Below are 14,618 nucleotides of genomic sequence, written 5' to 3'. Positions count from 1 at the left end.
TGAAACATATGAGTGAAAACATGTGTTATCTGTGTTTCTCTGATTGACTTATTTCTCTTAGCATAATACACTCCAGTTCCACCCACTGTTTTTAATTTTTTGAGGAAACACCATACTGTTTTCCATAATGGCTGCGCCAGTTTACATTCCCACCAATAGAACACACAGGATTCCAATTTATCCACATCCTTGCCAACACTTGTTATCTTTTAGTTTTCAGATAATAGCCATTATTGAGAAACCTAGTTCTATGAAATATAGATGAAAAGTTTGTTGGAAATTCTCCATATATGCCTTTTTAGGTCTTTTCTTTTGAGTTTATCAGATTTCCCAGAGAAGAATTTCCCAATATTCTATGTAGAGACTGTTTAAATATCAGACTTTTGAGAGTCAAGTTGTAGAAAGGATATAGGGTCAAATGTCATATGTTCGCTAGTTCTATTTTTGGTATAGAATGCAGATCCTCAACTGTATCTAGCATAATTTACCACAGAAACTCTTCATTATATCTTCTCTAATGAATATATTTCCAGAAAAAATAGTAGGGGTGAAGGAATGGGGGGGGGTCTCATCTAAGAGTATGAAATGGAAATCTGAATGCTACTCAAACAACTTTCACTTAATCCTCCTGATATTTTGCTTCTCTGCCTCCCCAGTTATAGAGGTATCTGGTGCTATTGATACATGAAATTTTTGAGCATTCTGTGGTGTAAACTTTTTCACTTGCTGAATTAAGGTTTGATTTTCTTAGATATTCTGTATCAACCATCTGTTTTCACCTTTGTCTTCTGTTGTATCCTTTGCTGTCCCTCTATGTTTATCAGGTTATGTATTTAAAAATCTCTTTACTGTAAATTGATTGGGTTTTCAGGAGAAAGTGCCATTATGTTGCCATTTAGTGCAAAATTCAAAGTTCAATTTAAATGCCAGAGTGTTATCCAAGGAAATCTAGAGGACATTAGCTCCCTCCAATTTGCTCTGAAAAATGTCTGCTGCATGTTTCACAGTGTTGACTTTATCTCTGTTTATGCATATCAAGAGTGCTGTCTTTTCCCTTTATCTAAGCACTCAGTGACCCTTGTACTGCCTCTGCATTCTGCCCATGTTGGGGAGTTGAGCAGAACTATGTTCTACCAGCATGCAGGAAGAGTCTCCTGACTTAGCCTTGAAGAGCAAAAGAATTTCTCTTTGAACTAACACATGGCTGACATCACTCTTTCTCTGTAAGTCCTGGCCACAGTAGCTCAGGGTATTGCTAATCAATCATTTCCTGTTCCATGTAACATGAATGCACAAGCTTAGGACACATAAGTCTAAATGCCAATGCCTTCAGACATTGGTTTGAGGGGAAATTGTGGGTCGAAAGTCATAGCAATTTCTAGCAACTTATGGAATACAAGTGACAACGGAGTCTTTTTATAAGAACATCTGTCTGACGTGTGTGTGTGTGTGTGTGTGTGTGTGTGTGTGTGCAGGTGTGTACATTTCTGCCTAAGTGAGAAGGTTTCCCTTTCTACTTGTATGAGCTTTTGGATATCAATACAAATTTGTTAATTAAAAAACATTCTGCTATAGTAGTTTCATGAAATACCATGTCTCATACACACATACATAACATATATCATATATAATATCATGTATATTTATATATAATCTACCTATTCAACTGGACATACATAGGGAAAATTGTGGGTGATTATTAAGATGTATCACAATAGTTAACTGAGATATTGTAGTCTCTATCATTTAGATTTGTTTTCTGACTCATCCCCAACTGAGTCCTATAAAGCACAGAAGAGTTATAACTAACCCTCTCAAAACTTTTGATGCATAACCATCAAAGTTTTGAGATCTTAGCAGAGTGGAAAACAGAGGTCAGAGAGGAGTTCTTCCATGATTGAGCACAAGGTCTTCCTGGTGTCTCTGGAAGTGACTTTGCAGAATTGGGCCACAGCTTGGGAGAGTAATGGCAGCACCTAGCAGGAACTGTATAATAATTGTGATGTCTCTGGTCACTGACAGAATAATTGAGCTGGGGGAGGGAATGGGGATGAGACATTTTCAAATTGCTGAAATTCTCATATTACCAGGTAAGGTTAAGAACCAGTGAAATTTGAATTACAGTTAGAAGTGTAATGTCACCTATATGAGTAGGTTGAGGAAGTTTTAGTTATGCTAAAGGAAAATAAGTTTATTCGTTGTAAGAACCTTTTTCCTTGGATGACAGTACTTCTATCAATAGGGGAGCTCTTACATGATAAGGTATCATTCTATAGGGTTACAAACAATTTTTTTCCCTATTGAGGGGGAGTTCTTTTTACCTTACTTTTATCACTACATAAGAATGATTATTAGAAGATTCTTCTAGCATTATCCTTTTTAACCTGCATCAACTGCCATGGGATCTTTGATATACTTCTCTCTTGAATGCAACTCAGAAACATTATCACATTTGCCATGTATATAGTAGCCCAGGTGCTTACACTAGATCCATATTTGCTTTGAATATTTTTGTAATAGTAGATCTTTTAATTTTTATAAAATGGAATGTAGCTTAAAAATAAGCAATTTATAGTGATTTATCTACCTGGATTCTTCTATTATGAGAAATTATGAACGCCATATGTGATTAATTTGTTTGGGAGATTTTGTAGACTGTCTAATGGCATACATTATTTGACAATTCAAATAAGAGGAATTTACAACATATGTGGTAAGGTTTGATTTTTAATAACGAGACACATTATTTGCTGTTCAGCTCAGTTCTTCAGCCTAATAAACACATCCTTTCCCCAGCAGTTTCCAAACTAACTGCCCATGAGCACCAGGACGGAAGTGATTAGCAATTGTTTTCTTTCTTTGTTTTAAAATTAAAGAAAAATGTTTATTCATTTTTGAAAGAAAGAGTGAGAGAGAGAGAGAGAGAGAGCAGGGGAGGGGCAGAGAGAGAGAGGGAGACAGAGAATAGGAAGCAGGCTCCTCAATGTCAGCCCAAACCCCTACGTGGGGCTCAAACCTAGGAACCTTGAGATCATGACTGGAGTCGAAGTCAGTCACTCAACTTATAGCTACCCAGGGACTACATCTTTCTTTTTATTTTTTTAAGATTATTTCTTTATTTTGAGAGGGAGAGAGTGAGAGTGAGAGAGAGTGAGAGTAAGAGAGAGAGAGAGACTGGAAGGGGCAGAGAAAGAGGGAGAGAGAGAATCCCAAGCAGGCTCTGCACTGTCAACCAAAATCAAGAGTCGGATGCTTAACCAACTGAGCCACCCAGGAGTCCCAGCAATTGTTTTCTTTCCATATGGGATTATGAATATTTTCTTTATTTCTTGATTCGAATGTTGACAGTTTATTTACTCTTGATGCTTTGCCCTAACTCCTCCAAATAAGTGTTTACATTACTTTGGGGATGAGAAAAAGATTATCTAAAAAAGAAACAAAATGAAAAATTCCACTGACAGTTAAATTCGTAACACATAATTTCTTTGGTTGGTTGGGATTCTGGAAGTTGTATTTTCTTTCAGGAATATTTTATCAACAAGGAAGAAAATACTATTTAAAAGGTATTGATTCATTACTCAAACTTGAGAGAGAAAACACAAGAGGAAATAGGAAATATGTTATTCAATCATTATATTTTGTATCAATTCTCTATCACTATATAATTGTACTTAATTTTACTTGGTAAACAAATTCATATTCTGGCTATTTCATTTAGATGACTCACCATGCTATACTGTTATATTATTAGTATCAACATCTGTGGCCATTGTAATCCCACCAGACAAATTAAGCATCCAGATTTTTTTTTTTCTTTTTAGGTCCTAGAATAAACAAATAGTGAGGATTACAAATTGTCATATTGTGAAGAATATCTCATAAGTGCAAAATAATAGCATTTAATACTTTCGTTTTTAAATGCTTTTAGTTTTTTGAAGGATGAATTTGGAGGAATTGATGTTCTTTAAAGAGAATTATATAGGAAAGGCAATTACATATTTTTTATTACAGATAGGTATTTTTTATTATTATAAAGGAAGTAAACATTGAGGAAACCTTCCTGTGTGTGAGTGTAAGTACACAAGGCATGCTAGGTACATTGCAAATCTCATATTTGGTGACTGGTGATTAACAAATCTTCACTTTAAAAAGTGTGGAATGCATATATAGAATACATTGTTTTCCAGCATAGGTAAAATGGATCATAGATAACTTATATGAGTTTTTACTATATTTGTAGAAAAATAAGGTTATAATTGGTATCTATTAAACTATTTATTTTTTAAAGTTTATTTTGAGACAGCAAGAGAGTGGGGGATGGGCAGAGAGATGGAGAGAGGGAATCCCAAGCAGGCTGCACACTGTCAGCACAGAGTCAACATGGGGCTCAATCTCACGAACCGTTAGACCATGATGTGAGCTGAAATCAAGAGTTAGATGCCCAACTGAATAAGTCACCCAGGTGCTCCAGTATCTATTAAACTTTCTAGCAAATGTATGTTAAACTTGGCTTTATGTAGCAGGCACCAGAGTACAGAACAGTGCATCTTACATTTTACCCTCCTTTCAGCTCAGTCCAGCATGTCGTAAGGACCTTGTTGATTTAAAGTTTCTATTCTAGATGAGAACTATGAAACTATCTCTGATGAACTCAAGCCCTCTCTTATGAAAGTCAGTCATCCCATCCCCAGACACAATAAGAGGATATAGTTCTTCCCTCAAATATAGATAGAGGAAATCCCCGATAATTTGGATTACTTCGGTTTTGTAAATCTGAGCTGTTGTAACCATAGCCTTTTAGTATCATATAATTCTTTCCAGAAGCACACATGACACAACAACCAGACTAGAAGTATTTGATTGTAAAACTTCACAGAAGTATAACTACTTGTCCCAGCTATTTAGACCAAATGAATCTTTTTCTGTCAAGTTTTTGGTATGACCCAGTTTTAGTCTCTCTCTCATGAGGTCATTCGTTAGAACACTCTTCCTGTTTCTATCCCTATCTAATACCTCCAGCCTCTAATTCCCAGTCCCCTCATTGTCTGCTCCAGTCATGGCACCAATTTAAATTTCACTTTGCCACTCTCTCTGGATTTCTTTGCTAAGATAATTTATTAGAGGATACGATGTGGCACTTGTTTATATATATATTTTTCAATCAGTCTGATGTGTCTGGCAGAGATATTTCGTCTGTGGTGGCAATGTGGATCATTTGGAAAGCTGCTAAAAATCTTAGACATATTTTTGGATGACAAATCTATACGTCATATAACCAAACATGATATGGGGGGGTATTTGGTTTTGGTTGTGTTGGCAATTTTTTAGTGGAAATATTAGAAGCGCTGCACAACTTTTCCTTGAAAAGAACTGGGTGATGTACAGAGATAAGTGATGTCTGTGACAATTTATTCTCTCTATAAATGTAATGAAATGAATTTAGTTCAACTCCTCAATTGTGGGTTCTCAGCTAATTGAGATGACTATAATTTGTAGAGAAATGAATTATTTTTTTTAATTTTTTTTAATTTTTTTTAACGTTTATTTATTTATTTTTGAGACAGAGAGAGACAGAGCATGAACGGGGGAGGGTCAGAGAGAGAGGGAGACACAGAATGTGAAACAGGCTCCAGGCTCTGAGCAGTCAGCACAGAGCCCGACGCAGGGCTCGAACCCACAGACCGTGAGATCGTGACCTGAGCCGAAGTCGGACACTTAACTGACTGAGCAACCCAGGCGCCCCGAGAAATGAATTATTTTTGAATAAAGAGAGATTTGAAGAAGTTCTATTTTAAGTATTTATCTACAGTTCACTAAATGTAAAGTAAAAGCTTTTAATATCACTGACCTTCAAAACTGGAAGGTTAACTCAGTAATGTAATACTCTCTGTAATACTATCTGAGCCCGACTTTATAGATGCATGATATCTGTCTTCAACAAACTCAACAAGTAGTCAACTAGTTTTGTCCTGAGTACCTTCAGCAGAGGAAGACTTGTGAAATACATGCTTTGTATAGAATATTATTTATCACATAGGTACAACAATTACTTTTAAGTGTAAGCTGTCAGGCGCTATTGTCATGGTAAAGCCATGGTTTTCAAACCATAGCTTGCCGCAGATCACCTACATGCAACTTAGCCAAAAGGCTAAAAAGCAATTGGAAATCGCTAAAAGAGTTCCTAAAACATACAGAACTCCGGTGTTTTTGATTTTGTAGTCCTCAGGTGTGGCTGATAATTTGAATTTCTAACAAGTGCCGAAGTGATCCTGTGCTGATCCTGTGGCTCTGGACTACACTTTGAGAACCCCTACTCTGAAAGTAACTTCCATGTCTATACTCTTCTAGTATCTCTTATCTGACTCCCATGTCAGGCTTTTCTATGATAGATCTGTTGGGCTTTAAGTAATTTACCCAGTTTCTTCTACTTCACCTCATCTCCCTGCTTCCCCCCTCCTTATTCTTCATCTCCTCCTCCTCCTCCTTCTTTTTTGTTTGTTTGTTTTTTGTTTTTGCTTTAATCACACTCTATTGGACTATCCCAATCTTCAACTTTTGAGAATGGTTTATTAGGATGAAGAAATAACATTTATTCATTTAACAAGTATAGCATGTACTAAACATTGTTTTGCAAACGGTGGTGGGAAAGACAGACAAGGTACCTACTCTCCTAAATTACATAAATTAGTGAGGTTGGAGAGATAGGAAACAAGTGAATTAACCAGATAATTTCAAATATAGAGTGGGATAAAATAGGGCAATGGTCAGGGAGATGGGGTGGTGAGTATGGAATATGCCACTTTAGAGTGTGATATTTTAAACTAGTACCTGAATTATAGGAACATAATGTCTTTTTTGGAGTAGAAAAAATAATGCAAATGAATCACAATTGGCTTCTCCTATTGCAAACATCTCTATTTCAAATTCTCTAAATTCCTCAATCTTGTAATGTTTACACTTTTATCTTTATCCTTTCCAGGTGTCCTCCTGTTGTACTTTGTTAAGAATCTGTGAACCTATTTATCTGCCTATCCATCTAGTATGTCTATCCATCCTGCCCTTGAACTTGTTACATTTAGTTACCACGGTATCACCCTTTCCCCCCTTCCTCTAAAGCATTTGGGAAGTGGAAGAATAAAAAGAGAAATTTTTGGAGTCAGGAGGACCAGTGTTTAGAATCCCCCCTGTGACACAGATTAGCAGTAGGAATTCAGGCAAGATAGTTTCTAGATTAAACTTCCCTAAAACATGGACATTATTATATTTCCACTCTGTTAACTATTAATTAGCACTCCATGTCTTATAATAAATGTCCAGTGCACTCAGTTACACCCTTCACTATTTATCTGAACATTTTTCCCATCTTACTTTCTTCTTTCCCATTTTCAAAATCGATGATGGAACAATCAACTATTCTGTTTTCTAGTCTTCTAATTCTCTTAGTTCATAGTCAATGATTCTTTCCCCCAAGAATGCCTTTCCCCCCAAATTCTAGTAATCCAAATTCTATGAGCAGTTTGTTACAAGCACATTGGCTCCTCTCCAAATTCCACTTCTATTTTTCAGCTGGAAGTGAGTATGCCCCTGTTTTGAATACTGGTAGTATTTATTTTGTAACTCATTTTGGATGATCACTTTGTACTTTACACATATTTGTGTAGTTATTGTAGCTGCCCTACATAAGTTTAGGTGTCTAAGAAAGAAACAGTATCTCATCATCATTATAATTATCCAAATACCTAGGATAATGCCTAGCATCTTCAAAGCCAGTGGTTCTCAAAGTGCAGGCCTTGGACTAGAAGCATCAGCATCACCTCAGTACTTGTTAGAAATGTACAGCAACAGAAACTCTAGGGGTGGGGGCTAGCAATTTGTTTTTAACAAGCCCTCCAGGTGATTCTGATGCTGGTGAAATTTGGGACCCCTTCTTGTATGCATTCAGCAGATACTTGTTGAGTGGGTGAATGAATAAAAAAATGTGAATATATTTAGTTTTTTTTAAATAAAACATCCTACAGTTATTTTAATTATTTCTGCTGGAAAATGCATTCAGCTGAGATTTGTGGACACTACATTATGAAACACTTTTGAATTTTGACTAGGACAGATCTGATATGCCTTACTTCCCAGCCGTGTTCTCCAACATGCTGCTTCTCTCAAGCACTTTCTTTCAATTTTTACATTACTTATACACCTGAAAGTGTGAATGCTGAAATATTTTTTAAAATGTTTTCAAGTAAGTCACTGATTTTAATTCACTGGAAAGATAAAGGATTTCCAAAAGGGTCTCTCGAATTGTTTTCAATGACATAGAATGTTGTGTAGTGCTTTGTGAATAGAATGTGCATATGACTCCTATGAGAAGCTTGTTAAAATGAAGATTTGATCCAGTAGGTCTAGAGTGGTGTGTGACATTTACAAGCTCCCAAATGAAGTCATTACTGCTGGTACAGGGATCATCTTATAAGGAGAAGGGTTAGAGTGTAATGTGATTTCCCATTTAGCAGACCAATTCAAATCACAGTGTAGATGGAAAAGGGCTTGAGGATTTGGGTAGATTATTTATCTCCTATCAGCTTCACTTTATTCATCTATGAATCATAAAAAACGTATAAAACCTATAGTATGATGCCTGACACACAGTAAGACCTCGATAAAAGGTAACTATTGTTATTTAAATAAAAATTAATGACAAAAATGAAAAGGAGTATCAAAATATTATGCCTCCATCTGGTAGTAGTATCTACATCCTGGGATGCAATCGGTTAACCCTATTCCTGTTATGCTCGCTCTGGAATGTGAAGGCAATAAAATTGAGTTCTGCTGTCAACAGCTTTATAGCTTCTGCAATTTCAGCTGGAGTGTCTGCCATTGACCTGCAGCAGCTGAAATCACAGGTTCAACTTCCTGAATATTGAACCCTCCTTCTGGCACCACCCTGATTATCAGTTATTCCTAATAATAATAAAGAAAGCTGCAACCCACTGAAAGAAACATTTTGATCTCTTTGTTGTATACTTGAGGACTTTTTCCCCCCACACTGGTATCTATATGGTTGCACATGAAGGTTAGCAAGTGAGATTGAAATAACAGATCTATTGTTAAGACATTTCTCATTAGCATCAGGCATTAGTCAAGAGTTTGGCACACTTATCACATACTAATTAGCATACTATTGAAAAACTGGTTATTTAAATTATATAGCTTAATAGGACAGACTTTTCAGTTTGTAGAATCAAAAGCAATAAATCCAACAGATTATTTTATTGTTCACTGAAGGAGAGTTACGACTCATAATGATGAATTTCTGAGTGGTTGTAAAGTTAGATCATATCCTAAGGAGCTCTTTGGAACTTCTTTAGGAAATTATAGACATTTAAATATACCAGCTAAATACTCAGTTTAAGCTACAGTGATTCATCAGAAAAATATATGCTTCAGATCCAAAGAAGAATAGATTTATTCCCCAAAGGCTAATTGGAAAGACATTGTATTAAATATTGAAGGAAAGATGCATCATCTAATGCCATCTTATTATCTTATGAAAATGGAGAAAGAATAGAAAAACAAATACAGTCTTCTGGATTTGGGATGGGGATGGGGGATTTAGAAACAGAAGCAGAGGATAAATAGAATGTTAAAGATGATTTTAGGTTTGATACTCATAGTCAAAGTAGTACCGATTATTATGGAATGCTTTGGCTGTGTATTGAATTTTACAGATTTTTATTTTGAGATTTTAAATTTGTTTTTCCATTAAAAGATTATTATTAATTAAGTCCTCAGGTATAATTAAAGGTGGCTTTGATAATGAATAAGTGTTCGGTTGAAATTCAGCAACAATTTCGTAAGTAGTCAGTGCCCACCATGTCTAGATTAATAAGAGCTAATTTACCACATTGGTGGCAAATTGGTGGCAAATTGGTTTCCACCTTCAGATGTCAGCAGACAATGGTTTTCTGATAGTAGGGCAATTGGTGGTATTAAAAAAAATAGGGCACATTTCACCTCTCTGTATAAATTATTGAAAAAGAAAAAGGAAAATCAAAGAAGACGGGTTTTTTTCTTCACTTTCACTAGCTTCACTTGACTTCAGCAACATGAGGATTAAAATGAGAGTTCAAAGTTTTTCTTTGGTCATTGCATCTCCATAATTCTGTGTCATTCATACTGAGAATATTTTCATTCTTTAGTTTTTAGGTAGTTCCAACATACTTTTAAACTAATTCTTTGAGTTTTCAGAAAGGGGGTGCATTTCGAAAGGCAGTGAGAGTTTAAAAGCTCATTATGGTGTCTCTAAGATAAACTTTATTCTTGTACTTCGATTGATTTCTCCCTTAAAAAAAAAGTCTTATCCCAAATCATTTCCTTACTTTTTATACTTTTCCTGACTCTCTCCCTTAATCAATCCTCTGTATCCTCAATTCAACTTTTCTGACATATTCTTCCTGTTTAGCAGAAGTGAAGAGGGAAACATGGCTGGCGAAATTCCCAAGGGAAAGAATATGTGGTCTCAGTGCCAAACAACTTTTAATGTCATCATAGAGTTACTGGCCATGTCTAGGCAAGTGCTTGACGAATTGGCACTTCTGTTAGATCTCTGTCACCGATGAGTAAGCCCATCAGCTATTTAATGGGCCAATATTTAGTGTAGCTCAGTTAGGTTCTGCACCTCATCTCCCTGAAGCTACGAACCAGGAAGCTCTAAGCCCTCATTTTTGACAGAGAGTATGAAAGCTGCTGTCTGGGAGGCAGAGAGAGTTTCAGAAGCTTATAAAATTTCAAGGGCCTTCTTTAAGAAAAAATAATATAATTTTTCCCCAAAAATATTACAAAAAGCATTTGACCAAAAGAACACATTGTTAGGGTCTCTTCTACGGGGCTGTTGCAAATAAGGAGCCCTGAGTCATTGTAAGCTTTGTTAGCTTCATTGTAAATGATTCTGGAGGAAGTGGGTAGAAAATAAAACTCCTGGGGTGCCTGGGTGCCTCAGTCAATTAACCATCCGACTCTTGATTTCAGCTCAGGTCATGGTCTCACTGTGAGTTCGTCTCTGTGCTGACAGTGTGGAACCTGCTTGGGATTCTCTCCCCCACCTCCTCTCTTCCCCTCTCCTGCTCATGTGCATGCTCTCTCTCAAAATAAATAAATAAACAAAAATAAAATTCCTCATTCTATCTCAAAAAGAATACCCAAATATTTTCTGATGGCCTATGGTTGGCCAGCCTGATTCCATAAATACAATTTATAGTTTGGCATTTGCTCATTCACCCACTTATTTACCCATTAGTTCAATGTTTAGTCAATGAGGAGGCAAATGCCTCTTCTAGGATTAAGTTGAATAATTGTGTAAATTCCTTACAACCAGTTACAGTTGTGCTTTTTGAAATTGCTCAGCAAAAGCCAATACAAGGCAATGTGGCTGGTGAATTTTGGTTTCCCTTTTACTTACTCTCTAATGACATGTTTACCAGTTAGTTCTCAAATGTGCTTTCAGTGGTATTGAGGCGAGATGGGAAGTTTAAAGTGGTGCAGAGGACTATCTAAATACCAACTACTTCGGTTGTATAGTCTTTGCAGTTGCTATTCTACCATTTCTAATTATAAACGAACACTGTCAGCTAATGGAAGGGAAGCTAGAGAAAAGAGGAACTAATAATAGTCCTTATTTTGAATTATTGAGAAACTTCACACATGCTCACTTTTTTTTTCCCTCCTAGAATACTAATGTCTCCTCTGGCTCCATTTTTGTGTATTATATTCAGCACTCAATTTCAGAATCCGCTTCCATGGACTATCAGCAGCAAAGCCTGCTTTGCAATAAATATCCTTCTAATAGAAAGATGACAACAAGTTACATTTTGTGTTTTTGTTTGCTATGGCTGCTGTAACAAAGTACCAAAACCAAGTGGCTTAAGCAGCAGAAATTTGTTGCCTCAGAGTTCTGGAGGCTATATCTGAGATCAAAGTGCCACAAAGTTATTCTTTCTAAGGACTATGCCTCTCTACTAGCTTCTGGTGGTTCCTTGGCCTGTGGCAGCATAACTGCAATGGCTTTTTTTTCCATGAGGAAGATTTTCACACGTCTTTCTCCATATGTGTGTTTTTCTGTGCCCAATTTCCCTTTTTATGTTGGATAGAGGCCTACCCATCTCCACTATGACCTCATCTTAACTAATTATATCTGCCATGGCCCTATTTCCACATAAGGTCACATTCTAAGGTACTGAGGGTTGGGACTTTAACATATGAATTTGGGGTGGAGGGACAATTCAACCCATAAGAGTGAGATTAGATGAAATGCTTTTTATAAGATTCATTCATTTAATATCTTTCATTTAAGTATATTGACTACTTTTGTAGACCTATGGAAATGTGATGCATATTAGTGATGTGATTTAGATGTGTATTAGTTTGCTAGGGCTCCCATAACAAAGTACCACAGATTGGGTGGCTTAAACAACAGAAATTTACTGTGTCACTTCTGTAGGCCAGAAGTCCAAGGTCAAGGTGCCAACAGGATTAGTTTCCTCTGAGGCCTCTTCCCTTGGCTTGCAGATAGCTGCCCTCTAACTACTTTGTCCTCACATGGTTATCCCTTTGTGTGCACACATCACTCTTTCACTTATAAAAACACCAGTCATATTGGATTGGGGTCACCCATGTGACTTCATTTAACCTTAATTATCTCTTTAAAGGCCCTACCTTGAAACAAGATCCCACTCTGAGGCATTGAAGAATAGGGCTTCAACATGTGAATTTTGGGGGAACACAATTCAGTCCATAACAGAGGCCTGACATGTTTTTTTTTCATTATTAAAACCTGATCCCTACCAGTGAAAATTTGGTTCCACTATTATTTTCACTTACTATTCCTTAAAGTCAAGTGTTTTAATTATACTGAGCATAAAATCCTCCTACTGAGCACCTTCAGTGGACAAAATTTTGTTCATTAAATGACAACTCATTATTATAAGAAATACAAAAATGAGATAGGAGGTAATTGTTGACCCCAGAGAATTGTCTAATCAAGTTAGGAGAAAAAAGGGAAGAGAAAAATGAATGAAACCATTGAGTGAATATATTTTTTTTCCTAATGGTTAGGAATGACATCGTGCTACTGATGGTGGTTGGGGTGGATGTTGGAGTTGAAAGCATGAAGGACTCATGGAAGAGGTAGCATTTAGGTGTACCCAGAAGGGTGTGGAGATTTTAAATATGCAAAGATCATGTGTTCATGAAACCAAATATCATAGAAATACTCATAGCATTGAAAGCAAAGCAAAAATTCTGTCTGTGAAACTGATAGACCACAAAATAATTACAAATATTTCAATGAAAATTCTATAAAATTACTTATATGCATATCATAATGTGGAAGTTTGGGATCTATTTAATCAACATTTGATGCACCATAATAAATTGTAGCTACTGCTTATGGAAAAAGTTACTATGTGTCCAAAACTGCTTTGAACACTTCATAGTTATTAACTTACTTAATCCTTATAATAAATATATTAAGTAGGTACTGTAATTGTTCCTCTTTTGCAGAATGTACACACACATACACACACACACACACGCAATTTCTTTTGGATCCCAGTGAACAGCTTCCTGCATATAGAGTGATGTTCATAACTTAGGTTAGATAAATAATTCTTAACTACTCATTTATGAAGAAAATAAGTGCTTGTCTGTGGGCTGGAATTAAAAGTATTTACACTTCTATTTGTTTGGATTTAAGTTTAGTTGTGAATTTAAGTTTAGTCCCAATAACTTTTCTTTTCTTTTGGTGTCTATTGATCTATTTCTCAGTTATATACCATTTCTGAAACATTATAACATGATGTTATAACTTTTGCTAATTATGGTGGTAAAGTCTACTTAGGGGAAAATTCTAATCTATGGAATTAATCAGCGTATTCTACAATATTGTCTAGCTGTAGCAGAATATTCTCTACTCCTTAACTGAAACACTTTTCTGCTTTCAAAATGTTTTCTTGGGTTTTTGCATATGTCTGAAATCCTCTTTCCCAAATCTGACTTTTGCTATTGCCACCACAAGCATCATCATCCCAATACCTTTAATGCATTGGTCTTAGGGATAAATGGGCCAGACAGTGAGCAAAGTACTCCACAGATATTATATTGTTTTAATCCTCAAGCAAGTCTATAATGTACGTATTATCATCTTCATTTTATGAAACAAATGCTTTAAACACTATACATACCATTTCTGTTCCCACCTCCTCGTAAAGCTTTCCTAATTCTTTCTTTTTTATGCTTCCATAATTTTTGGATTACATAGTTAAAAATATTTTTTATTTGAGTATAGTTGACATACAATGTTACATTAGTTTCAGGTGTACACCATAATGATTCAACATATACATTATGCTATGCTCATCACAAGTGTAGCTACCATCTGTCACTATACAATGCTATTATCATATCATTGACTATGTCCCCTATGCTGTGCCTTTTATTCCCATGGCTCATCATCCCATAACTTGAAGGCTATATTTTCCATTCCTTTTCACACAATTTTGCCCATCTCACCCCCTTTCTTTGGCAACCATCAGTTTGTTCTCTTTATTTATAGGTCTGTTTCTACTTTT

This window comes from Panthera uncia, chromosome C2, assembly GCF_023721935.1.
Source record: "Panthera uncia isolate 11264 chromosome C2, Puncia_PCG_1.0, whole genome shotgun sequence".
Classification (NCBI taxonomy): Eukaryota; Metazoa; Chordata; class Mammalia; order Carnivora; family Felidae; genus Panthera; species Panthera uncia.
This window is presented reverse-complemented; position numbering follows the sequence as displayed.